We start from the raw sequence: 27352 nt of genomic DNA, 5'->3' as shown, positions 1-27352 counted from the left end.
TTCATGTCTTTCTCTTGTTCTTTTAATCTCCTCTACTGGTCCTTCCCCATAGCCAAGAAACCCTCTTTAAGTTCACTATCATATGTGTTTCTTCCATTTCCACTGCCAAAATTTTCCAAGGCGTGATTTGAGCTCATTCCTTCTTCACTATGCATGCTTTCTTTTGATCCATTTCAGTATGGCTTCTGTCTGTTCAAATAAGCACATGAAAAGATGCTCAGCATCAATAGTTATGGGGGAAATGTAAATTAATACTGCAATGAGATACTACTTGACGTGGTTTGGCTGTGTCTCCACCCAAATCTCATCTTGAATTGTAATCCCGATAATCACATGTGTCATGGGAGGGACCCAGTGGGAGGTAATTGAATCATGGGGGTAGTTTTCCCCATGCGGTTCTCATGATAGTGAGTTCTCACGAGATCTGATAGTTTTATAAGTGTCTGGCATTTTCCCTGCTGTCTTTCATTCTCTTTCCTGCCACCCTTTGAAGAGGTGCCTTCTGCCATGATTGTACATTTCAAGCCCTCCCCAGCCATGCAGAACTGTGAGTCAATTAAACCTCTATAAATTACCCAGTGTCAAGTATTTCTTCATAGCAGCATGAGAATGGACTAATACACTACTATACCCACTAGAAAGGCTAAAATTACAAAGACTGACCATACCAAATGTTGGTGAGGATATGGAGAAATTGGAACTGCACATATTGCTGGTGGGAATATAAAATGGTACAGTCATTTTGGCAGTTTGGCTGTTTGTAAAGGAGGTAAACATATACCTACTATATGACACAGCCATTCTACTTCTAGGTATTTACTCAGGAGAAATGAAAAAATATACTGTGTGATTCCATTTAGATAAAAATCTAGAAAATGCGAACCTATAGTAATGGAAAGCAAAGTGGTTGCCTGGGAATGAGTGTGTAGTGTTGGAAAAATGGATTACAAAGTAGTATAAGGAAACTTTTCAGGATGGATGGATGGATCATTATGTAGGTTGTGATGATGCCTTCACAAATATATGTAAACTCATCAAATTTGATACTTGAAATGTGTAATTTGTTATATACTAATTATACCAAAACAAAACTATTTTAAAAAATCATAGAACTACACACTGAAAAGGGTGAGTTTTATAGTATGTAAATTATCCCTCAATAAACCTGACTTAAAAAACAAAACAAAACAAGACATATGGAACCAGGCGCAGTGGCATGCACCTGTAGTTCCAGCTATTTGAGAGGCGGAGGCAGAAGGATCAGTTGAGCCCAGGAATTCGAAAGCAGCTTGGGCAACATGACAAGACCCCATCTCTAAATAAGAAATAAAAATATGAAAATGAAATATGGGGATTGAGAGTGCAAAAAGTAATTGTTAAATGCTAATCTCAAAATATTACATACTTTATAAATCCACTTATATAGTATTCTCTAAATGACAGGTTTATACAGATAGAGAACGGATCAGTGGTAGCCAGGGTTTAGGGATAGTAACCATGGGGAAAACTAGGTGAAGGGCACACAGGAATTTTCAGTGTTGTTTTTGCAATTATATGACTAAAGAATCTGTATCACAAAAAATTTCTTTTGAAAAGGCCTTTTAGGCTGGGCGCGGTGGCTCAAGCCTGTAATCCCAGCACTTTGGGAGGCCGAGACGGGTGGATCACGAGGTCAGGAGATCGAGACCATCCTGGCTAACACAGTGAAACCCCATCTCTACTAAAAAATACAAAAAAACTAGCCGGGTGAGGTGGCGGGCGCCTGTAGTCCCAGCTACTCGGGAGGCTGAGGCAGGAGAATGGCGTGAACCCGGGAGGCGGAGCTTGCAGTGAGCTGAGATCCGGCCACTGCACTCCAGCCTGGGCGACAGCGAGACTCCGTCTCAAAAAAAAAAAAAAAAAAAGAAAAGGCCTTTTAGATATTGTATCCTCTAATGTGAAACAAAGACAGCATGCCAAAAAACAAACTAATGTTTATAATTAAATCTATAATAATGGTTATTCTGCAAACACTTGAAACTAAATTTCATAGAGATGATTACAATTTAACATTGTATTGTTGTAGACAGAAGGCACAGGAAGAATCATTCTCCAGTTTCTGATCACTCTATCTAAATGTTCAAAATCTTAAATTGCTTTTGACTAGATCATACATATAAATGGCTAAAAAATACATGAAAAAGTCTTCCTCCAACATCTGTCTTCGATCCACACGGTTCATCCTCCTCCAAAAGTAAACTACTACTATTAATCTCTTATGTATTCTTTCAGAGTTTCTTTATGTCTATACAAGCAAATGCAGATGTATCGTTTTACCCTCCTCCCTGCTTTTATGCAAAAGGTAGCTTACTATACCAACTAGTTTTACACCATACTTTTTTCACACAACAATGTATCTTAAGAAATTTTCAAGGTGGTATGCAGCTTTTTAATTTTTTCTTTTGACAATCAGTATTGTATTATATGGCTGTACCATACTTTATTTACTAATCTCCTGTTTAGCCATTTAGATCATTTCCAGACTTCCACTTGTAAAAGCAATACTACAGGCTGGGTGACATGGCTCATGCCTGTAATCCCAGCACTTTAGGTGGCTGAGGCGGGCAAATCATGAGGTCAGAAGTTCAAGACCAGCCTGGCCAACATGGTGAAACCCTATCTCTACTAAAAATACAAAAAATTAGCTGGGCGTGGTGGCGGGTGCCTGTAATCCTAGCTACTTTGGGAGGATGAGATGGGAGAATCACTTGAACCCGGGGGGTGGAGGTTGCAGTGAACTGAGATTGAGCCACCACACTCCAGCCTGGAAGACATGGCAAGACTCCGTCTCAAAAAACCAAAAAACTACAGTTAATATTCTTTTTTTTTTTTTTTGAGACGGAATCTTGCTCTGTTGCCTAGGTTGGAGTGCAGTGGCGTGATCTCGGCTCACCGCAAGCTCCGCCTCACAGGTTTACGCCATTCCCCTGCCTCAGCCTCCCGAGTAGCTGGGACTACAGGTGCCCGCCACCACGCCCAGCTAATTTTTTTTTTTTTTTTTTTTGTATTTTTAGTAGAGACAGAGTTTCACCGTGTTAGCCAGGATGGTCTCGAGCCCCTGACCTCATGATCCGCTTGTCTAGGCCACTCAAAGTGCTGGGGTTACAGGCATGAGCCACCGCGCTTCTATTTATGTCATTTCATACATGAGCAAATATATATAAATATATAAAATTGCCAGTATTTGGCTTTTTAACCTAGAAAAAAATTTATATTGTTCACTCTAATATCTGTAAAGGTTCACATATGTAATTCTTTGAGACAAAATATTTAGCATCCTTTTGATTTTCTGATCCACTTCCAGATACTCGTGATAATCTGTATGTTTAAAATTTATATAAGGGAGTGGGGAACCTTTATTTAAATGCTCCTATTCAATATAGTTAAGGTGGGAATACCCATGTACACAGGACTATTTCTGGAAATCCTTTACCAGTAACTTCATTCAGTGACATATCTAACTCTAACCCTGATCTAGCTGTGTTAGGCTTCCTTGCCTACTAATGAAAGCCTTTGCTCTCTCCTAATTAAAAGACCTGAACATAAAACTCTGAGACTCTTTATCTTTCCCAAGGGGGGCATTGCAAAAAAATATCTTCTTATTCGCTATCAGTGTTACTCTCTATTTATCATCACAATTATTGCAACTTTAATATTATGACATTGTATGTCTTATGCAATATTAGATTCTCTGAAAAAGACTTTTTGTACATATGACAAATAGGTGGAGTATGCTCTTCTACACAGTGAGCCAACCAACCATCATCTTGGCTTCTCCAAAACTGGTTGTGTGTGTGTGTGTGTGTGTGTGTGTGTGTGTGTGTGTGTGTGTGTGAGAGAGAGAGAGAGAGAGCACATAAATATGGCAAAATTTAATATAGGTAAAGGTGAACAGTCCAGAGTGTTCATTGTAGTATTCTTTCAAATTTTCTATAGATTTAAAGTTTTTCTTTTTTTCTTTTATTTATTTATTTATTTATTTATTTATTTATTTATTTATTTTTTTGAAACGGAGTCTCACTCTGTCACACCGGCTGGAGTGCAGTGGTACTATCTCGGCTCACTGCCAGCTCTGCCTCCTGGGTTCATGCCATTCCCCCGCCTCAGCCTCCTGAGTAGCTGGGACTACAGGTGCCTGCCACCAGGCCCGGCTAATTTTTTGTATTTTTATTAGAGATGGGGTTTCACCATGTTAGCCAGGATGGTCTCGATATACTGACTTTGTGATCTGCCCACCTCGGCCTCCCAGAGTGCTGGGATTATAGGCGTGAGCCACTGCGCCCAGCCTCTTTTCTTTTGTTAAAAGGCAGGTCTTGTCACCCATGCTGGAGTGCAGGGTTGCAATCACAGCTCAATGCAGCTTCAACCTTCTGAGCGCAAATGATCATCCTGTCTTAGCCTCCTGAGTAGCTAGGGCTACAGGCGCGTGCCACCACAACTGGCTATTTTTTAAATTTTTTTATTTTTTCAGAGATAAGGTCTCGCTGTGTTGCCCAAGGTAGTTTCAAACTCCTGGTCTCAAGTGATCCTCCTGCCTTGGCCTCCCAAAGTGCTAGGATTTTAGGTGTGAGCCAACACACTAAGCCTAATGTTTTTCAAAATAAAAAGTTGAGAGCATATTCTTTGTTGAGATTATTTATTGTGAGTTAGGGGCTGCTGCTTCGTTACCTATTGTGTTCTTTGTTTTGTTTTGGTGTTTCTAGGTTTGAAGACATCTTAGAAACTCCACTTCTAAATAAAAATAAGAATAAATGATAATAGAATGTATACTTAATAAGGGTTTCCTCTGTGTCACATGTTAGGCTAAGCATTTTATATGGATGATCTCATGCAAACTTCTTATCAATCTATTAGTATCTTCATCATTTTTTCAGATAGAGAAACTCGGGCACAGTGAGGTTAAATAATTTGCCTAAGGTCACACAACTATCATATGGTAGAAATACTACTTGCCACCAGAACTGCTATTTCTATACTTCGCCTTCTATACTTCGTCTAGGCTTCATTTGCCCTGGTCTTTATTTTCCTCTGAAGTATTTTGAAGTGAGAGATAGGTTATTCTCTGGCTGAAATTTTTAAAGAATTAACCTAATCCAGATAATAGGATGATGTGAAGGCCTCATGAAAATGTAAAAATTGATATAAACAGGAAGAAAAATCTTTTTTTTAAAGAGACAGTCTAGCTCTGTCACCTAGGCTAGAGTACAGTACTACAATCATAGCTCCTTGCAGCCTCGAACTTCTGGGCTCAAGAAATCCTCCCTTGTCAGCCTGTCTAAGTAGCTGGGACTACAGGTGTGCATCGCCACATCCAGCTAATTAACAACAACAAACATTTCTACAGATGGAGTCTCACTACATTCCCCAGTCTGGTCTGGAACTCCTGGCTTTAAGTGATCCTCCCACTTTGGTTTCCCAAGGTACTAAGACCATCCTCCCACTTTGATTTCCCAAAGTACTGAAATTACAGGCATGAGCCGCCATACCCAGCCCCATTTTTTCCCTCTTAATTTTCTTTTCCTTCATTTCCTTTCCTTTATGTATTTATTTATTTATTTATTTATTTTTGAGACAAGGTCTCACTCTGCTGTCCAGGCTGGAGTGCAGTGGCACAATCTCAGCTCACTGCAACCTCCACCTCCTGTGCTTGAGTGATCCTCCCACCTCAGCCTCCAGAATAGGTGGGACTACAGGTGCACACCACTACACCTGGCTAATTTTTGTATTTTTACCATGTTGCCCAGGCTAATTTTTGTATTTTCACCATGTTGCCCAGGCTGGTCTCAAACTCTTGAACTCAAGTGATCTGCCAGCCTCTGCCTCCCAAAGTGTTGGGATAACAGACATAAGCCACTGTGCCCAGCCCAAGTTTCTTAATATATTAATTTGCCAAGCTCTACAAACAAGAACTGCTTTGTGTACATACAGTAGTCAAAACTTGCCAGCCCCTTTTCTGAGTTTGCTTGTTTTTTTATACACTTAAACTGGCCTGCCAAGGGGCATTATTGTTCTTTTTCTGTGTATTTCCTGTACATTTCCCTGTCTGTTGACTCTTTGCTTTCAGAATTTAAACAGGTTCCAGTAGTCCTGTCTTACAACCATTGCTATTTACCACACAGATTCTCTACCACCCCCATCTCTCTTCTTCAAACTAAACTCTCCTCATAAATGATTCCTATGAGAGACCATAGGGGTATGTCCCCATTTCCTACTGGCTCCTCTATCCCTCCCAACCACCCCCGCAGACTGTGCTCCCAGCGACCTCCTTTCCTTCTAGCAATTTTCCTATTGCTATTCTTTTATTTACAAAACTGGAACTGTATTTTATGCACAGATATTTTATAGCTTGATTTTTTTCCTACCTTAATATTAGGGACTTCCTTTTTCTAAGTCATTAATTTTTAAAAACTTTTTGTTGATGAATAGCATACATGCAGAAACATGCACAAATGATAAGGTTGATAACTTTTCACAAAATGTCATTAGTGTCCAAATCAAGGAAAAGAAATTGCAGAATCCTAGAATCTCCTCCCAACCTACTCCTTTCAGTCACTTCATCCAACTTCCAAAGCAATCCTGACTTCTAACAGCACAATTTGTTTTACATATATGAAATGTATGTAAATAGAATCATATAGTGTGTACATTTTCTGTATCTCACTTCTTTCACTAAAGATTATGATGTTTGTGAGATTCATCCATATTGTTCCATGCACTTGTAGTTTGTTATTCTCATTGTTATATGATATTCTCTTGTGTTTATGCATTAACATGTTTTAAAACATAATGTTAATTGTTATGTAATATTCCATTGTAGGGATATACCACAATTAACTTATTAATTACCCATCATTTCTGCCAGGTTTTCACTATTAGAAATAACCCTATGATAAACATCTTTGTGTAAATACTTGAAGAAATTTCTGACCATTCCTTAGAATAAATCCTAGAAGTGGATTTACCAGCTAAAAGCTTATACATTCTTCAAAAGTTCTTGATATATATTGCCAAATTGCCTTCTAGAAAGCTTACACCTGTTTACTTTCCTGCTGGCACAGTACCTGACACATAAACATTCAATACATTTTGTTGACATGAACTGGATGAACTAAATTCTTTTATATCTTAGAATCCTAGAAGCTGAGTTTTCTGTGTCCTCGATCTGCCTTCTTTCCAGTTCATTGTTGTATTAATTAATTTATACTAAAAACAATTTAATGGTATATAGGGCACAGCTTCCCCTCCCCACCTTATTCTTTCCCCAAAATTATCTGGTTATTCTTTCTTTTCTTTTATTTTCTGGTAGAAATTTAAAATATACTGCTGCATTCTGCAAAAATCACTGGAGATCTTATGAAATTGCATTGCTGGCATTTTCTTTACATTAATGTGGGGGAAAAGTGACATATTTATATGTTTATAATCGTATCCAGAAATGATTCTCCATTTATTTAATTATTTTTTATGAAATGCATTTCAGTAAAGTTTTTTTTTTTTTTTTTTTTTTTTTTTTTTTTTTTTTTGAGACGGAGTCTGGCTCTGTGGCCCAGGCTGGAGTGCAGTGGCGCGATCTCGGCTCACTGCAAGCTCCGCCTCCCGGGTTCACGCCATTCTCCTGGCTCAGCCTCCCGAGTAGCTGGGACTACAGGCGCCCACAACCGCGCCCGGCTAAGTTTTTGTATTTTTAGTAGAGACGGGGTTTCACCGTGGTCTCGATCTCCTGACCTTGTGATCCGCCCGCCTCGGCCTCCCAAAGTGCTGGGATTACAGGCGTGAGCCACCGCGCCCGGCTCAGTAAAGTTTTATAGGTTTATTCTTGCAGTAAAGTTTTATAGCTTTATTCTTAAAATTTAAAAATTTTATTTCTGAATATTTTATATTTTGTGACTACTGGGAATGAGATATTTTCTTCCCATTGTAACTTAAGTTATAGGAAAGCTACTGTATCTTCTATATTAATTTTGTATTCATCCTTTTTACCAAGCTCTTATTAATGTTAACAGTTTTTCCCCCATAATACTTTCGGGTCTGTGAACATTTAGTTTATAATTTCAAAGAGGGAGAAATTAATATATGGAATAAAGAAATAGAAAAATGGTAACCTTGAAAAATATTAAAAAATAGAAATGTGGAATTCTGATCTATTCTTTTAATGCATTGAAGTACTCATTTTTATCAATTCTCAACTATTTTCTCTAGCCTTGTTTTTTGAATGAAGCAGCAAGTCATAAAGTTAGACATAAAACTAATGAAGTTGTAGAATGTGAAAATAATCTGTCATTACATTAGGAAAAGTAGTTATGAAAACCGCATTATTTACCCTTTATACTACTTTACGCTTTTTCCATTCTCTCATTTTTAAAAACTTCTCTATTTATTATCTGTTCTCTATTTCGCTTCTCTATTTTTTTAAAGAATACAATAGCTTGGGAATAATTTTTAAAATACTAATGGAAAATAAACTTTAAGATAAATAAGGGAAAAAATAAAAATCTTTCAGCTTTCCTCTCGGATTTTTTTCTCACATATTCTCATATGCTTTTCTGTTCTTTTGGATCACTCTAGTGATTCTCTTCCTTCTTATAGCATTTATTCATCTGAATGCCTTCATATATGTGTGCATGTGAGATACCAGTGTTTGTGTCAGGAGTTGTCTTATCTCATCTTTTTCCTCAGAGATAAGAAAATGTGTCTAAGTCGTGTATCTACATGCTATTGCATAGATAATAAAAATAATTTTTTTCTTAGTTTACTTTCAATTTTTAAAATTTGTTTTATTTTCTTTTTTATTCATTTTAAATTGTAGTTTTTTTGGTTTAATCTTAATGATAGTTTTAAGTACCTAGAAACTTGAACCACAAATGTAATCAGAAAATAATACTTTAATCCTTGTTAATCCATGTTGTTGACCTTCTGTGCCTGCAAGCTGCAACAGTAGCAGAATGTCTTGTGTATAACTTTTCTCTCTTTTTTTTTTGAGACGGAGTCTCTTTCTGTCATCCAGCCTGGAGTGCAGTGGCGTGATCTTGACTCACTGCACCCTCTGCCTCCTGAGCGATTCTCCAGCCTCAGCCGCCCAAGTAGCTGGGACTGCAGTGCGCACCACCACACCCAGCTAATTTTTTTGTGTTTTTTATAGAGACAGAGTTTCGCCATGTTGGCTAGGCTGGTCTTGAACTCCTGACCTCAGGTAATCTGCCTCCCTCAGCCTCCCAAAGCACTGGGATTACAGGCATGAGCCACCGCGCCCAACCTAGTGTATAATCTGTTATGTGGACTGCATACTCACTGGCAAAGTCTGATGTAGAAATTAACTGTCCTCTTTTGAGATGGTGGATTTGCTGATTTTTAGGAAGAGACTATCTAGGGTCTCATTTAATCCTTGTAAGAGACAGGCTGGTTGCACCCATCTTGTCTAATTTTGTAAAATGAAACTAGGTCAGATCCATTACAGATAGTTGTAACTTGCTCAAAATAGTCTGTAAGCCAGGGCTGTTGGTTATTAAAATATGTTTTTTTCTCTTATCAAAATCAAAGGAATTAATTATCTCTCATGACTGTAGAATTGGAATATGACAACTTGAGAATTCTATCTTTTGTAGAAGTTATTTATTTTTCTTCAAAAAAAGAGAAATTCAGATGCTGCAGGGGTTGTGTCTTTGGGTGTTTATTGAGCTACGAGGCTGGGAAGTGAGAATCAGAATGTACAATCAGGACACTGTATTCAGATTTCACTTATAAAATAGGTTTGGAAACAAGGATGAAGGGCAGTAGCCAAAATAATCTCAAAGGCTGCTTCCAGGTCTTAACTACCAAGATTTGTAGCTTAAAAACTAACTATTGGGAATTATAGAGGTAAACTGATGTGCTTTCATTAGAGAGGTGTAAAACTGGTTCCAAGTCCTTAAAAGAAAATAGAAACACAGCACCAAAGCCAGAAACAATTACACCAGCAGAATACTTAAAAACTAACAACAAAAAACTGTTTTCACAGGCACCCTGTTACACGCGGTAATTCAGTTGGCTTTGTACAATGTTATAAAATGATCAGTATACTATACTTCTGGTTAAGCAAAATAAGACCAAAAATTGACACGATATGCTGTCTACTCTAATTCAGTACCTTCGCCAAAAGGAGGTGAAATTAAAGATGAAGAAGAAATTTAAAAATTAAGGAAGAAATTAAAGATGATAAATGGATCCAGTTTGTCTATGGCAAACTGATAGTATGCCATTCTGAAGGTGGATATTGCTTATGAAGAAAATTTAGAGTGAATTGTTTCCTTTTATAATTGTATTAGAAGAAGTGTGGATCTTGACTCTAGACAGACTTTAGTTTAAATATGGCTCTGCTATTTAGGAGTTTTGTGATGCTGGGAACTTAAACTCTTTTTTGTTATTTTCTTCACCTGTTAAATCAGCAAAATCATTGCTATTTAATAAAGTTATTGGAAAGAGCTTATTATAAGGAGTTTGTCCCCTTTCATGAAATTTTCAAGGAAATTGTGATTTCTTTGGCTTAACATTTTCTACTTAAAATCTTTTTTTTTTTTTTTTTTTTTTTTTTTTGAGGCGGAGTCTCACTCTGTCGCCCAGGCTGGAGTGCAATGGCGCGATCTCTGCTCACTGCAAGCTCCGCCTCCCAGGTTCACGCCATTCTCCTGCCTCAGCCTCCCAAGTAGCTGGGACTACAGGCACCCGCCACCACGCCCAGCTAATTTTCTCTATTTTTAGTAGAGACAGGGTTTCACTGCTTTAGCCAGGATGATCTCAATTTCCAGACCTCGTGATCTGCCTGCGTTGGCCTCCCAAAGTGTTGGGATTACAGGCGTGAGCCACCGCGCCCAGCCTACTTAAAATCTTTTGAGGAAAAGTGCTATATCAGAAAATAAACATGAGCAACCCAGTTGCGTATTACCATATAATCTCAATATGTTTTACATTAGTTTATGCCCCTCCTTCTTAGAAAGGTTCCCTAACTGTCTGAACTGTGTTGGAGTTTTCGTGGCATGTGCAGTGTTTGTGGAGAACTTTTCCTGTATGGTCATTTCCAAGTGTCTGAAGAATCTGATATCAGTCCTTCAGATTTTAGCAGGTAAAGAGAAAAAGACACCCATAAATCAAGTAGACATAGAATTTAATATAAGAAGTGAATCGGGATATGGTAAAAAGTGATAGAGTGAAAACTTCCTGAACAATGATTTGGGGAAAATGCAATAAGACTTTTAAGATGTCAATCATTCATTTACCCATTAAATTGAATATTTCTTGAATATTGATTGTATGTTCAGTGGGAAGAGGTGAGATGGAATGGGGAAGAATGTTCGAGACAGAGAACAGCACACCTGAAAGGAAGCAGATTTGAGGATCTGAAAGTTGTTTTATGATTGGAGGGTAGAGTTGGAGCAGAAGGGATGAAAAGGGATGAGTTAGTCAGGGTACAGATTGTCCTGGACTTATAAGCCATGTGAAGGAATTTGACGTTTATCCTAAGCACAATAAGGGCCATAAAATAATTGTGGGATGGGCAAAGGCCAGGTCTGTGTTAAGAAAGAGTAAAGAATGGATTGAAGGAAAGAGAACAAGTAGAGGAGGGCAGATTGATTGTGTGGCCACTTATGGGAATCACAGAAATCATGGTAGCCTAAACTCAAGTAGAGTCAGTGGCTTTAGAAAGCTGAACGTGGAGGCCAGGAAACAAAAGAGCCAGCTAGCTGAATGACATGATGTGGGGAGTGAGGGAGGAAGAAGAAGCAGGGCAATTGGTGATACTTTTTCTTCCTTGACACAAAGAGTACCTAGGAGGAGAAGGTGAAAGGGGTAAAGGATTAGTTCCATTTTAGTTGGTGGGATAAAGGAACTTGTGAGATATACCTATCCATGTATTTATCGCTATACCTATCTATATATCATATCCATGTATTCTTATCATCCTAACTATTCCTCTCATTTATTTTTTATTTCAAAATAATTTCAAACTTAAAGGTCACAAAAACAGTATGAAGTGCTTTTTGTTTTTTTGGAATCTTTTGAGAGTAAATTGACAATATGATGTCTCATTATTTCCCAATACTTGAGTGTGCATTTCCTAAAAGCAAGGACATCTCCTACATTTATGTTTTGTCCCAGTGATGTCCTTTACAGCAAAAGGATCCAGTCTAGAATCATATGTTGCATTTACTTGTGATGTCTTTTTAATCTCCCTCCATCTTGAATAGTTCCTCAGTGTTTCCTTGACCTTCAATATCTAGACATTTTTGAAAATTACAAGCTAATTATTTTGTAAAATATCCCTCAATTTGAGTTTGTATGACATGTTTTGCAATTAGATTCAGGTTATGATTCAGGAATTTCTGCTAGGAATATCACAATAATTATGTGTTTTTTTCATTGCAATCTATCAGATGGTGTACAACTCCTGTTTGTTGCATTACTGAAAATGTCAACCATCATCAGTTACTAATTTTGCTAGGAGATGGGGAAGTAGATGCATAGTGTACAGATCAGCTGAGGCTATACAGAAGAGTAAACATTGAGTATTCCCTCCCCCTCTTCTGTAAGTCTTGTTCAGAGAAGTATTTTTTTACATAATAACTGTAATCTTTATTGTTATTATAATTTACATTATTACCAACTAAATTTATTATCAGTTTAGTGGAGAAGAGAAATACTTTGCTCTTGCCTTAGATTGAAAGGTATTCCCTGTTGCCACCATGCTGTGGTTTCCAGATGCTTTGCTCTCACTGGGATTGATGTGCTTTCTCACAGGGTGAAGCGAGAACCTTGACAGCTATAGGAGGAGGAAGGTTTGCCTCATTTTAAGTCCGGATGTGGTTAAAGCTTAGGAGTGGGAGAAAAGAATGGATTTGACTGAGACAAGTTGATTTGAGTGAAGCCGCTACTCTTAGACAACTTTGCATAAAACAGCTGGTTAGTTAATATGTTTCTCTTTTTTTCCATGCTAGTCCTCCAAGCCTTAAAACAAGTTATTAGAGATTAGAATTTTTAAAATATGTTTTCCAATCAGGCACATGTCCAACTGAATTCTAATTTCACTAAACCTGCCCCCTAGAAAACTTCTGAACTTTTTTGAAAACACTGAGTCATGATGATATAAATATATGATGGGGATTTAATGAAGTAAGTCTAATTTCAAGAATATCTAATTTATGAAACCAAGCAGTACTGTGGAATTTGGTGGTAATTAGAAATATAGGTTTAACATATATAAACCACATATGATTTTCATAATTTTAAAAGAATAAATGTTTTTACTCTTTAGCCAGTCTTGATATTAGTGATTCCTTCTTTACAAACTGAAATGACTCCAGATTTTTTAAAACAGTACTGTTACTTTTAGAGAAATTTAAAAAATATTGCAAATGTGTTGCCATGTATTTCTAATATAGTACTGCTTTGGAAAAATAGGTGTTTTAAATTAATCAAATATATATTAGTAAACTTTAAAATACAGCATCGAATACAGTATGATAAATAAAATTACTTTATCAGAATTCCTTTGGAGTCTCAGCCAACTTTTATATTTCATGTAATTTACCTCAAACTCCATTGTAACTATGCAGAACCCAGTAAAATCTCTTCTCTTTCTCCTTTCTCCCATATTCTCTTCTCCACAGAATACCAGAGACCTATCAGTTTTCCTAATGCAGCTTCAAAGTCACCATTGACTCCTTGCCCTGTTCCTTCTACCCTTGCAAACTTCTGGGAAGTATTTGCAAGTATCTTATAGCTGAGCTACCCTGTCCTTATTGTAGAAATCTGTTCCAAACTTCACATTAGAATTGTGGTTGTAAATCTCTCCTTAAGCCTTTTGCTCAGTTTCTGCCTTTCACCCACGTCAAAGTGCTATTAATAAACTCATTTCCTATTACCAAAGTGTATCCTCCTAAATTTACTTCACGTAACTCATGGTTTCATCAGAAACTTAAATTTTTCTGAGACCATTGCCACCCTCCTCTTGACCATCCCGTGTTTGCCATAATGCACCAGTCAGGAAACAGCCATTTAGTCAGAGCCTACTTGGTGCCAGTCACTTTACCAGATGCTGAGAATACTGTGGCAAATAAACACATTATTGTCCTTGTGGAACTGATAGTCTAGTGGGAACAACAACTTTTAAATAAGGGAGTGCATGTAATTAAGTGATTGCATATGTGTGAAGTGCTTTGGAGAAGAAGGAGAACATATAACTTGTAAAGCAGACATGGGTTTTATTGGGGGTAGTTTTGAGGTAGTTGTGTTGAAGCTGAGGCATGAAGACTGAATATATATTGTTAGCTGGTTGAAATCTAGGTTGGGGAATATTTTAGGCTGAGAGTGGTCCCTTCTCTTTCTATCATCACATTTCACTCTGTTATCAAGCAGATTCTCATACTATTTATTCTCATACTATTTAGCCATGCCACTTGCTCACTCTCACCCAGTGCTGCTTCATTCTTAATGAGCTCTTGCTTTTATACCTTTCCATATTTGTGATTTTATATTATCAGCTTATTTTGGAATTCCTGAGGTCAGAGTTTTCAAGCTGTTAGATTAGAACCTACCAGTAGCGGGCTCTCAATGTCTGATTGTCCACTGCCTCCTACCTGGTGACTCTCCTTTTCCTTCTCTCAACTCCTCAGATTTTCTGTACTTTCTACAGGAAGCAAAGCCAGCGGTCAGTAAAGGGGTTGGGGAGTTGGTGGGAGTGGGGAGTGGGGACTTAAAATATTTGTCGATATCAAACCTCTCCCCACCAAACACTTGAATTTCATTTTCAGCAACCTTCTCTTCCCATTCTAGTGACATCAAGACTTAAGAAGATTGAAAAATGTCCCATCTTCAGAGGAAATCTAGGTATTTTGCTCTAGATCATTAAAGGATATAATATTAGCCCTGAAATTCTCCATAATCTGTAATTGTGCTTCATCTGTTACCTAATACTTTATATTTTAAATTTCTTCATTTACTTAAAAATTTCTATTTTTGTAACCAGCAGTTACAGTTTTTTTAGAGTAGAGCATATTGATATGCAGTATCACTAACACTGTCAGTACTGGTGATATATATACAAGCAAACTTGCAGATATACATCAACAGAAACAACATTATTGTAGTAGTACAAAGTGGTCAAAGTGTGTTCCTCTGATACTGGTTATTATTTTTTTGCTGCAAGGCATAGTAGCTGGGCAGGTGGTTAAACTATTCTTGTAGCCAGGTGGTGAGGCCTTTTATTGAGCCATAACCAATTCATAGCAGAGAGAAAAAAACCACATTTCCCTCACATGACTTTTCTTTTCCCTTTAAATACCTATTTATTAAAATCACAATGTGAATATGGAATAGAGACTTATAACATCTGTATGAAAACAATTGTTAGAGCAAAACTAAAACAAATTGAAAAAGTACCAATGTATTGTTTTAAATAGAGAAAAACATCTTATTTCTTAATTTTTTATTTACTTGTAATAAAATCAATGTAATATTTGCCATCTTAAACTATTTTTGAGTATATAGTTTATTTGTGGTAAGTTCATTCGCATTGTTGTACAACAGATCTCTAGAACTAAAACAGAAACTCTGTACTCATTGAACAAAACGCCCCTTCTCCCCTCCCCACAGACTCTGGAAACCACCATTCTGTTTTCTGTCTCTATGAATCTGACTATTTTAGGTATCTCATATGAGTAGAATCATACAGTATTTGTTTTGTGACTGGCTTATTTTACTTAACAATGTCTTCAAGCTTCATCCATGTCATAGCATGTATCAATTTCCCTTTAAAGCTAAATAATATTCCATTATATGTTTATACTACATTTTTTAATTCATCATCTGTCAGTGAAGACTAGGGTTGCTTCCACCATTGGCTGTTGTGCAGGGTGCTACTGTGAACATGGGTGTATGTTCAATTATCTCTTTGAGACTCTGCTTTCAATTCCTTTGGGAACATTTACTTAGTAAGCCCCAATCTTCATACGGAGTTATTTATTCTTTACATATTTGAACAATGTGGGGGGAATCGATAAAGGGAAAGAGGAGACAGTGACTGTAAAAAGTAGGCAGATAATAGTCTGTCCACTGTTTAAGGCTCTGTCTGCTTCAGTGTTTCTCAAAGTGTTGTCCATGTCCCACTCGCATTAGAATATCTGGGAAATTTTGATTCTTAGGCCTTTCATCAGACTTTTCAAGTCAGACTCTCTTGTGATACTCAGGAATTTGCACCCCAGGGGATTCTTATGTACACCGAAATGTGAGATGCACTGCCCTGCTGGCAACTAGACATCCCAGGATTTATCTGTGTTTATGCAGATGAGAACCCTGTTCCCTGCTACTAAGAGCGCCTTGCTTTTGGGGGGCACATCCATCCCATGCCAGCCTATGATTTTCACTTTATTCTGTCTGCATATTGTAGCCCAACTAAAAGTCTCTTCAATATAGTAAAGGAGGGCAGCCCTGAGTTTGCAGCCCTAAACTTGGATTCAGGCCCATTCAGGCCCTTCTTCTCAGGCTCCTAATGGTGATTCACTATTGCTGTGTGTCTGCTTCTAATCAGTGGGCCAGTGAACAGGTTAGAACTTCCCCGCTCTGGCCTTGTAGTGTTTAGGCTTACCTGAGTTCTTAAAGGGACCAAATCTCTTTCCTGATATGAACATATTAAGTATAGCATAGCAAATTGTGATCCTAATTAGGGCAGTAATTTCTCACGTTCATCTTGTATAGCTGAATGACGTATGTGATAGCTTTAATAAAACCAACCAGCTTCTGCATTTTGAAACTGAACTCTGTCTTCATCTAGTTATCACGTTGTGCTACCTCTAACATGTGTATTTTGCTTCTGATTATTACATGATCTGTGATTTGCAAGTGACTTTTTTCCTTTTTTTCTTTTTTTGATACAGAATCTCGCTTGCTCTGCTGTCCAGGCTGGAGTGCAGTGGCACCATCTCGGCTCACTGCAGCCTCCGCCTACTGGGCTCAAACGATCGTCCTGCCTCAGCCCCCAAGTAGCTGGGACCACAGGCCCACACCACCATGCGTGGCTAATTTTCGTATTTTTTGTAGACATGAGGTTTTCCCATGTTGGCCAGGTTGGTCTCGAACTCCCCACCTCTACCCGCCTCAGCCTCCCAAAGTGCTGGGATTACAGGCGAGAGTCACCGTGCCCAGCCAGCGCATATTTTATTTTCTATTTACATATTTAGGCTTTAAGCTATACACACTAAAAATTCTTTTTTATGGCAGTCCTGTTTGTTCTCAGCAGAGCCTATAGAGCCTGTTGTCAGTGGAATGCCGAGAACAGCCCTTTGTAGAGTTTTCTATTGGCAGTATTTTGGGATTCAGGCTGAGGAATGGTTGACCCAACTTACGCTTCGAGCAGTATATAAATTTACTCTGACATGGGAAATATATTAACAGCAGCAACAACAAAAAACCTTTCAAGATGCAGATTTGTACAGCATAATACAGTATTGTACAAATGTACATATACAAAATTAATTTGGCCTTTTCAATTTCTAGTCTTCCAGCCTAAAAGTGAGAATTGTTTTTAACAAAGCATTAAACGGCTAAATTGATGTTTTGGTGTTCCTTCAAGATCTTCCAGAAAAATTATTACCCCATAGCTACAAAGTAACAAGACTCAGAACTAAGGACATCAGTGAAGCCCAAGACAAGTTAATTAAGAGCAGGAGGGTAAGACTGACCCGTGGTTATGACCTCATTTAGATTTGTTGGTGTTCTTACTTTCCAGATTAAGCATACTTAACTATTCAGTGTGACCCAATGCTTTTAAAGTAGTAAGCATGTTTTTGAGCTGTATGATTTGAACAGCAATCACATTTAAAATCTCACATGGTGCCTAAAAGTTGTATAGAAATATGTATGAAAATTCACACTAATATCTTTTAACGTAGACTACCTGTTCTGGTGAACCCTTAGTTTGAAACTTTCTTTGTATTTTACAATCATTTATCGTTCTTTTTATTAGCTCTTAGTGAGTAGTGTATGCAGCATTTTCTTACTGTCCTTCTCCCACCTACAGTCAAATCAACAGATGTTTATTGAGCATTCACTTTGCATGCGCCAGTTCTTTCCTTTGCCAATTTTGGGTGTTAATAATTTTGGTATGCTAATTTATTACATGCTCTGTGCCATTTTAATTTGCTTTTCTTTAATTCACAGTCAGCTTGAACCCTTTCCTATATTTGTTTGCTAACTGCATTCCTTCCTCTATGGCTTAGCTGTTCCTATTCTTGGCTCATTTTCCTTTGAGGTTATAACAGTTGTCAACAGAATCCTGACCAGGCTCCTGGGCAAGCCATGTCTTAACCAATTAGTACTTTTGTTTTCTCTCCATTCCTTTTTTCTTCATTATGGTGGAAAACAGACAGGGATTAAATGGACAGAATTAGAAAAAGTAGGAGGGGAAACTAAACTGAATTGGAAGAGATTTAAATGTAGTGTGTTTAAAATTGAATTGGATAACTTAACTCAAGCTTTGATAAGTAATGGGAAGCACCATGATATTATGGAATAATTTGTCACTGTCAACAGACTTGGGTTTTAGTACCAGGTCTGCCTCTGTTAAATGACTGCAATAAAGCCTACCTCACAACACTGCCAGAGCATTTAATAAGATTACATGTAAGGGCCTAGTCCTCTCATCCTCTCTGTCTTAGTTTGTTTGGGCTGCTATAACAAAATACCATAAACTGTGTGTCTTATAAACAACAGAAATTTATTTCTCGCAGTTCTGAAAGCTGAGAAGTTCAAGATCAAGATGCTGGCAGATTTGGAGTCTGATGAGGGCCCGCTTTTTGGTTTGTAGAAGGCATCTTCTTGCTGCATTTTCACAAGGCAGAAGGGGACAACTCAGCTCTCTTCCGCCCCTTATAAGGGCACTAATCATACTCATGAGGGCTCCACCCTCATGACCTCCCAAAGGCCCCACCTCTTACTACCAACACATTGGGGATTAGGTTTCAGCATATGAATTTTGTGTGGGGCCGGGGAGGACACACACATTCAGTCCATAGATTCTCCGATGCTAAACGAGCATATCACTAATTGCTACATGCAAAGACAGAATAGCAGCTGAAACCAAGACCTTACCCCGGCTTCCCATCCTTCTCTGCAATTAGTGTCTAATATGTTTTCCCATTTAATCTTTATAACAGCCTTAGTATGTACCATTATTCCCATTTTTCAGATGAGGAAATTGAGGCACTGAGAAGTAACTTGTACAAGGCCATAGATTTGGTAAAGGATTTGGGTAGAGTTCTGTCAGATTTCAAAGCCATTCTTTTTCCACAGTGCCAGGCTGCCTAGAATAATGAGTATGACTGAAGAATGAAAAGGAGTTAATGGTGTGGCCATTCCTGTTCTTTCCACTGCTTCACTTGGTGAATGACTAATAGGCAAACACTCCCAGAGGGTATTTGCATTTTAAAAGCGAGCTCATTAACCCTAATGAATCTCTAATTGGTGGAATTTGTGGGGGAGATATTTTTAAGTACTGGGGCTTTCTCCTGTGTCTTCAAGGTGCCTGGCTATCTTTTTCTTCTTTATAGATTATCAACTATTCTGGAATCAGAATCGTGTAGCAGAATGCAGTCACATACTGCTAGTCTGCCGCGAATGCATTAACAGGGAGTCATGAATTAAAAGGGAGCCATGAAAAAATATTGAAAGGAAAAAAGTGTGGGTTAACATTGTCTAAAATGAATGTCCAAAAGCAAATAAATTTGGCCATATAGAGGGTCTTCCGAAGAGTCAGATGAAAGAATATATTTTATAACCAAATTTAACTTTAGAAATGTTGTATCAGCATTTCCCATGGTGCGTTAATGAAGGTCTGCAAGATGTTTAATAGGTGTCAGATGAATAAAATGGCTCCACAGTCAAATACACTTTGAAAAAAAAAATTTTTTTTTAAGTTTCTTTACTGCAGAATTTCCTAGATACTAAAGTGCACTAGGAAATCAGCTGGAAGAGAACTTGTGTTCTGAAGGTTTTTCTCATATTTTTGACCATAGAAATATTTTTTTCCATGTGAACCCCTTGGAACCAGTGTTTCGTAGATTGCATTCTCAGATACAGAGTTCTAGATAAATCATCTTTAAAGAAAAGAAAAACAGTTTTCTGTATTCACAGCCCTTTGTATGCAGGCAGGCTCCAACCCAGTCCACAGCAGCCCATTTCCAGTCTTGTTGGGCTCAAGGGCATGGCAGTAATAACAGTCCTCTTCCCCAGATGAGACCTGGCCAACTGAGGGGGGTGGGGGGGAGGAACAGATGGAGACCAAACTCTCAACTTTATTGCCTATAAAGCTGGTGTTGAAGAATGTGGCTTATAACAGGGAGCAAAAGGGCTTCCTAATCTGAATCCCAGAATTAGATTGAGTGTGTAAACCAAAAGTAAGATCCCAAACCCCCACAACAGACTGAACGGACCCCCTCTGGGCCTGAAAAACTGAATTCCCAATTATGACAGGAAGGGAGGTTGGAGATCTTGTTATACCCCCTCCCTTTTGGAGTTTAGGAGCAACTGACTAGCATTAAGGTTAAAAGAGAGGTTGTAAGACTGACAAAACAGACTCATTGTAGCAATAAGATACCAAATTCCAACCTGACACTGGTGTAGAACCTCATGACAGATAGCAGACCCTGAAGGAAATAAAAATATTTTACCCTAGAATATATTTCCTTGACATATTTTTAAATGGCCCTGCAAAGCTGTCTTTTATGGGGGAAATTGCATCTGTAGAGAATCTCCTTCCCTTTCTAGATCTTTCCCAGATCTAGGAGAGATTAAATGAAAGGCTGACACCTTTAAGGTCTGAAGAGAGACATTTAGGATATTCTCTATAGGGCTGTTACCTGAAGGCGTCATCTGCTTAACAAGAACCTTGGCTTCCGCAATGCCCTTTTTCTTGACTCAAGCATTTGCTTCTAGTCTTTAGACAAAGCTGAACTCCTTCAACCAACTGCCAATCCGAAAATCTTTGAATCCAACTATGACTTGTAAGAACCCCCTACTTTGAGATGTCCCAACTTTTTAGGCTGAACCAATGTATGCCTTACATGTATTGATTTATGTCTTTGCCTGTAATTTCTTTCTCTCTAAAATAGATAAAACCAAACTGTAACCTGACCACCTCAGGCACACTTTCTCAGGGCCTCCTGAGACTGTTTCCTGGGTCACGGACACACATATTGGATCCGAATAAACCTCTCCAAATATTTTACAGAGCTTGGCTTTTTTGTCAGTTAGTTCCACTCAGTTACAAAATATGCTGAGCTGGCCAGGCTTTTCCCCGAGTGGGAGGATGTTTCTGTGGAGGATCAGAGCAGACAGCAACATGCTGCCTGTGTTCCTTGATTCTTAAGAGAGGGAAGAAGAAGTTACTGGAAAGGAATCCTGGTCCTGGGGAGGGTTCTTAGATCTCCTGCAAGAAAGAATCTGGGGTGAGTCCACAGAGTGAAGAAAGAAACTTTATTAAGCAAGTAAAGGAATAAAGGAATGGCTGCCCCATAGGCAGAGCCGCAGCAAGGGCTGCTGGTTGGCTATTTTTATGGTTGTTTCTTGATTATATGCTAAACAAGGATGGGTTATTCATGAGTTTTTAAGGAAAGGGGTAGGGATTTCCCAGAACTGAGAGTTTCTCTTCCTTTTAGACCTTATAGGGTAACTTCTAGATGTTGCCATGGCATTTGTAAACTGTCATGATGCTGGTGGGAGTATTGTTCAGCATGCCAATACATTATAATTAGCATATAATGAACATTGAGGATGACCAGAGGCCACTTTCATCACCATTTTGGTTTTAGCTGCCTTCTTTACTGCATCCTCATTTATCAGCAGGGTGTTTGTGATGTCTATCTTGTGACCTCATATCCCATCCTGTGACTAAGAATGTCTAACCTCCTGGGGATGTGGCCCAGCAGGTCTAAGCCTCATTTTATCCAGATCCTATTCAAGATAGAATCACTGGTTCAAAGGCCTCTGACAAGGGGACAGAACCACTTGTGGCCAAGTCCTCCCAAATGCAGCAGCCAGTGGACAGGAGAGTGGAGAGGTCTGGGGTGAATGTTAATGGAATTTCCTCCATGTTTAAGGAAGCATAAGGGAAGTGACCTCACAGGGTTAACAGGAATTCTGAACAGAAATATATAGATATAATTAAGCATTCTTCAGGCTGTACTTTGACCCATTTCTTTCTTTTTCTTTCTTTTTTTTTTTTTTTTTTTGAGATGGAGTTTCCCTCTTGTTGTCCCAGACTGGAGTGTAATGGCATGATCTCGGCTCACCACAACCTCTGCCTCCCAGGTTCAAGTGATTCTTCTGCCTCAGCCCCCCAGTAGCTGGGATTACAGGCATGTGCTACCACACCCGGCTAAATTTGCATTTTTATTAGAGACAGACTTTCTCCATGTTGGTCAGGCTGATTTCAAACTCCCGACCTCAGGTAATCTGCCTCCCTCAGTCTCCCAAAGTGTTGGGATTACAGGCGTGAGCCACCATGCCCGGCCAACCCATTTCTTTGTAACCAAAATTTATGTAACACCAGATACTGACCATTTGTATCCCCATTGTTCCTATAGATAGGATTCTGGTTTTCGTTCAAGATAGTATCCCTGACACTAGAATCATAAGCTCTTGTTGAAGAATTACTTAAGCAGATCCTGGATTCTAGTGGAACAACTAACACCAACCAGTTTAAAGACCCCCACAGAGGAACCAAATCAACAAGAGAATACCATTTCTTCATCTCCCTGCCCCATGATTTCACCCTGTAATTTTCAACCAATCAGTGGTCTCCACACTTTGGCCCACTCCAAAACCCCCACACTCCTCTGGGGGACACATTTGAGGTTTCTTCATGTCTCCTCATTCGGTTGTCTTAAGATTGAAGTTCTTTTACTGCTGTAGCCCAGTGTCTCAGTGTATTAGTCTGTTTATGTTGCTATAAAGGAATACCTGAGAATGGTAATTTATAAAGAAAAGAGATTTATTTTGCCTCAGGGTTCTACAGGAAGCATGATGCTGGCAACTGCTTCTGGTCAGGGCCCCGGGAAGCTTACAATCATGGCAGAAGGTGAAGGGAAACCAGTGTGTCACATGGCAAGAGTGGAAGCAAGAGAGATGCCAAACTCTTAACCAACTCTCATATGGACTGAGAATTCATTACCACAGGGAAGGCACTTCATGAGGGATCTGTGCCCATGGCCCAAACACCTCCCAGCAGGCCCACCTGCAACATTGGAGATTACATTTCAACATGAGGTTTGGAGGAGACACACATCCAAATCATACCACTCAGTGTACTGACTTACCACATGCATGGGCAATGAACCTATTACGGTTACGTAAGGAGTGGGAACCAAGTATCTGCCCCATCACCCACCCGCCATCAGCCGCTTCAGACAAGCCTCCTCTGGGTGACATGCCTCTTAAGTAGGCATTTGGTTCCTTTCCCATCACTGGAAATTTCTGTCCTTTCCAATTTCCTTTATGCATATGCTCACTCTTCAGCATAATTTCTCGCCTCAATCATCTTCACCCAGTAGAATGGGAGCATGATGATATTCTAATGACCATTCCTTTCTCACCTCCTTATATAGCTAAAACATCATCCAACTTTTTTTTTTTTTTTTTCTTGAGATGGGGTCTCACTCTGTTGCACAGGCTGGAGTGCGGTGATGTGAACTTGGCTCACTGCAACCTCTGCCTTCCAGGTTCAAGCAAATCTCCTGCCTCAGCCTCCCCAGTATCTAGGGTTACAGGCACGCGCCACCGCACCCAGCTAATTTTTGTATTTTTGTTAGAGATGGTTTCACCATGTTGGCCAGGCTGGTCTTGAACTCCAGACCTCAAGTGATCTACCTGCCTCAGCCTCCGAAAGTGCTGGGATTATAGGCGTGAGCCACTGCGCCTGGCCATCATTCAACTTTTTATCCCAGAAAAGGTGGAAGGCATATATTTCTCTAAAACAGACTGGAAAACTACAGGCTGCCACTTGTTTTGGTAAACAAAATTTTATTGGAACACAGCCACACCCACTAGTTTACATATTTTCTATGTCTGCTTGTGACTACAATGGTAGAGTTGTGAAGTTGTGACAGAGACTTATGGCCTGCAAAGACTAAAATGTTTACTATCTGACGCTTTACAAAATTTGCGAACCCCTCATCTAAAATATAGATGAATTTCATGTCAGTCCTTTAAGTTCTGAAAGAGCTTCATTAGTATGTATATGTAGCCTTTATCATTTAAAGGCTCTAATAAAAACTACATTTGAAACAAAATTGCATGGCTGCACTATAGGGACAACTTTTGCGTCTTGTAAAATTGTTTCTAGCCTTAAAAACTTCTTGAAAAATATGAAGGGAATTGTGTGTTTGCTTTGAAGGACCAGAAGGAAGAATAAAGTCTTACACCAGTCAAAAGTATTTGATGTCACCATTGAAAAGGGAAGAAAACAGATAATCTATGGGGCATATGGAAGCAAAAAGGAGAAATGAAAGCTGTCTGCAGGACAAGAAGGCACAAGATCCTGCCTTCAGCGCTCCCTATCAGAGCCCTTGGCTCCTCTCTTCACACCCTGTTCCCTAACTCACAGTCTAGTTTCCTCCCACCTTGGCCCTCATGCATTGGAACTGTTCACCAGACCACAGAATCCCCAGAGATGTCAAAAGACTGGGTTCTGCTCCCACTGTGACTGCTTTCTATGTGGGAAACCTTGGGCAGGTCACTGAGTGCCTCTGCCACTTAGGTTTCACTCTTTTGTAAATTGGGGGTGGGCAGAGTTATCTTACTGTGCCTGCCCAACAGTAATCAAATGTGATGTTTTTTAAAAGCCTATGTGAAAAGTAAGGTATTATGAAGTTGTCAGTGTTTTTGTTTTTGTTAAAATGTCTGAGTTGCAAATGAAATTTTTTTATCCAATATATAAATCAGAGTTAACTGATATTTGAAAACTTAAGTACCTTATTTCATATTTCTCATATCCATTTTTGCTTATTTTTTAATAGTATTTAACTTTTATATGGATTAGAGAAAATATAGAAAATAACTGAATTTTTACCATAATAAAATAATTCTTTAATGGGTGGAAAAAATTTCAAAAATTATATTTCATTGTGATCCATTCTTTTCTGTTTGTTGTTTGTTCAGCTTTCATTTTTATGCCTTTGTTTACAGAGAAACAATCTTACAGATGGCAATTTCCTTGTAAGCAGTTATTGTCCTATCTGAGACATCGCCAGACATGGCATTTCAGTAAATAGTGATTCAGCAATTGCTTCCAGGCAGATGTGTTGTGTGAAGTTAAGAACACTGGCTGATAACCTTTCTGGGTTTTTCAAGCTGTAGGGAGAAAGTTTTGTGTAGATACACACCTTGAAATCAGGAAATGGCAAAGGAAGCACAGACTTTGTGCTGGATGATTTTAACCAAATATACTGTTTGTGTGACTATGGATGAACAGTAATCTTTTTAAAAGATAAATAATATTTCTTCGAGTAAAGGACCTTTTGTAGTGAGTTATACGTATTTTCTTAGAAACATCATGCATGTGCATTGTTAAACACAACTTTGACCTTGTTGTACAGACATGTGTATTACTTTGGCCACTCAGGTTCCTGTGGTCTCATGCCTATAACTAAGCAAACCAAACTCCTCATTCGTTGGTTTCTCCCATGTAAATTGGAGGTTCTCTTATCCCTCACTTTCAGAGATGGGGGATTTCTTTTGCTTCACAAATATGTTTTTACAAACATGTATGCTCAAATATAGTTTTTATTGTGTATCATAAAGTCTTATCTTCTCACTGTTTTTTCCTGAGATGGAGTTTCGCTGTCATTGCCCAGGTTGGAGTGCAATGGCGCGATCTCGGCTCACTGCAACCTCCGCCTCCTGGGTTCAAGCGATTCTCCTGCCTCAGCCTCCTGAGTAGCTGGGATTACAGGCATGCGCCACCACGCCCAGCTAATTTTGTATTTTTTGTAGAGACGGGATTTCACCATGTTGGTCAGGCTGGTCTTGATCTCCTGACCTCAAGTGATCCACCCACCTTGGCCTCCCAAAGAGGTGGGATTACAGACGTGAGCCACCACGCCTGGCCTTGTCACAGTTTTACCATGAACTACAAAGAGAAGTTCACTAATTTATTCAACTAATATTTATTGAACACCTATTGTGTGCTGGGCCCTGCCCAACAGTAATAATGTTGCACAAAACAGAGAACAAAGTAATAGGGTGGAATATGCATTGTAAACATTTTGCGGGTTAATTTATCTTAAATAAATAAGCTACCAATTTTGTTCTTGTTTCATGATTTTATAATTTAACAGGCTTATATATTTTTTATTACTTTAATGACACTTTTTAAAAATTTGCAGTAGGTTTTGGGGGAACAGATGGTGTTTGGTTACAGGAAAAAGTTCTTTAGTGGTGATTTCTGAGATTTTGGTGCACCCATCACCCGAGCAGTGTACACTATACCCAAAGTGTAGTCTTTTATCCGTCACCCCCCAGCCAACCCTTTCCCCTGAGTCCCCAAAGTCCAATGTATCATTCTTATCAACAGGCTTATATTTAATCCTTTACAATTTTCATGAGACTCTTCCTTGACTATAGCCATTAGTAAACTAAACTTTTGTGTTGCATATGGAGAAGTTAAGCTTAGACAAGATTTTCATACTTTATCTCCAGTCAAGACTCATGACTTTTCCTTACATTAACAAATTTCTAACCATTAGTGTCAGCTAAGCCATCATCCATTTCTTTGGTAATCTTCCCTGCTGTGGACATTCCTAAGATGGCCCAATTTTATAGAAAAAGCAATTTACAAATTGCTAAATTAGCATCTGATTATTTTTCAAAGAAGTAGGCTAATAGGTAGTCTCTGTCTATCTTGTGTTAATCACAAACCATTAGTGATAATTAATAAATTAAAATGGGCCAGTTATTAAATTCTGCTTATACTTACCCAAGTGTGTTTGTGTCTATCCTATGTCCTTCAAGCCAGCCTACTCATCAACTTCATTTAGTAATGTAACCCAGCCAGGCACTAGCCTTAGGAATCAAAGTATTAAGTGAAGGCTAGTTTATACATTTGTTCATTATTCTTTCCTGCTGAAAGGATTATCTGTCATCTGGTTAATTATTACATATAAACATACACATCTACTTCAAGGCAAATCCACAGACACACAAATGCTTACAAAGAGTAAGCCGTATGAAAAACTAACTTGGAGGACAGTTATCCACATCATAAAGACTTTATTTCAACATAATTTGCCTTAAGTCA

The 27352-nt window shown here is 38.6% G+C and overlaps 1 protein-coding gene and 2 long non-coding RNA genes across 4 annotated transcripts in view; all 3 read left to right on the top strand.

Moving 5' to 3' along the window:
• The window catches only part of UMAD1 (UBAP1-MVB12-associated (UMA) domain containing 1), a 234666-nt gene that overhangs the window by 133660 nt on the left and 73654 nt on the right, over window positions 1-27352 (top strand). The window lies entirely within an intron of this gene.
• On the top strand, window positions 12808-17158 carry LOC144339888 (uncharacterized). Its single transcript, XR_013415445.1, has 3 exons — window positions 12808-12969; window positions 14842-14895; window positions 16941-17158. It is a non-coding gene; the product is annotated as an uncharacterized LOC144339888 (long non-coding RNA).
• Window positions 22374-24553, top strand: LOC144339889 (uncharacterized). Its single transcript, XR_013415447.1, has 2 exons — window positions 22374-22507; window positions 24452-24553. It is a non-coding gene; the product is annotated as an uncharacterized LOC144339889 (long non-coding RNA).

Source organism: Macaca mulatta, chromosome 3 (assembly GCF_049350105.2).
Source record: "Macaca mulatta isolate MMU2019108-1 chromosome 3, T2T-MMU8v2.0, whole genome shotgun sequence".
Classification (NCBI taxonomy): Eukaryota; Metazoa; Chordata; class Mammalia; order Primates; family Cercopithecidae; genus Macaca; species Macaca mulatta.
The sequence above is the reverse complement of the archived record's forward strand: the minus strand, read 5'-3'. Positions and strand labels throughout refer to the sequence as shown.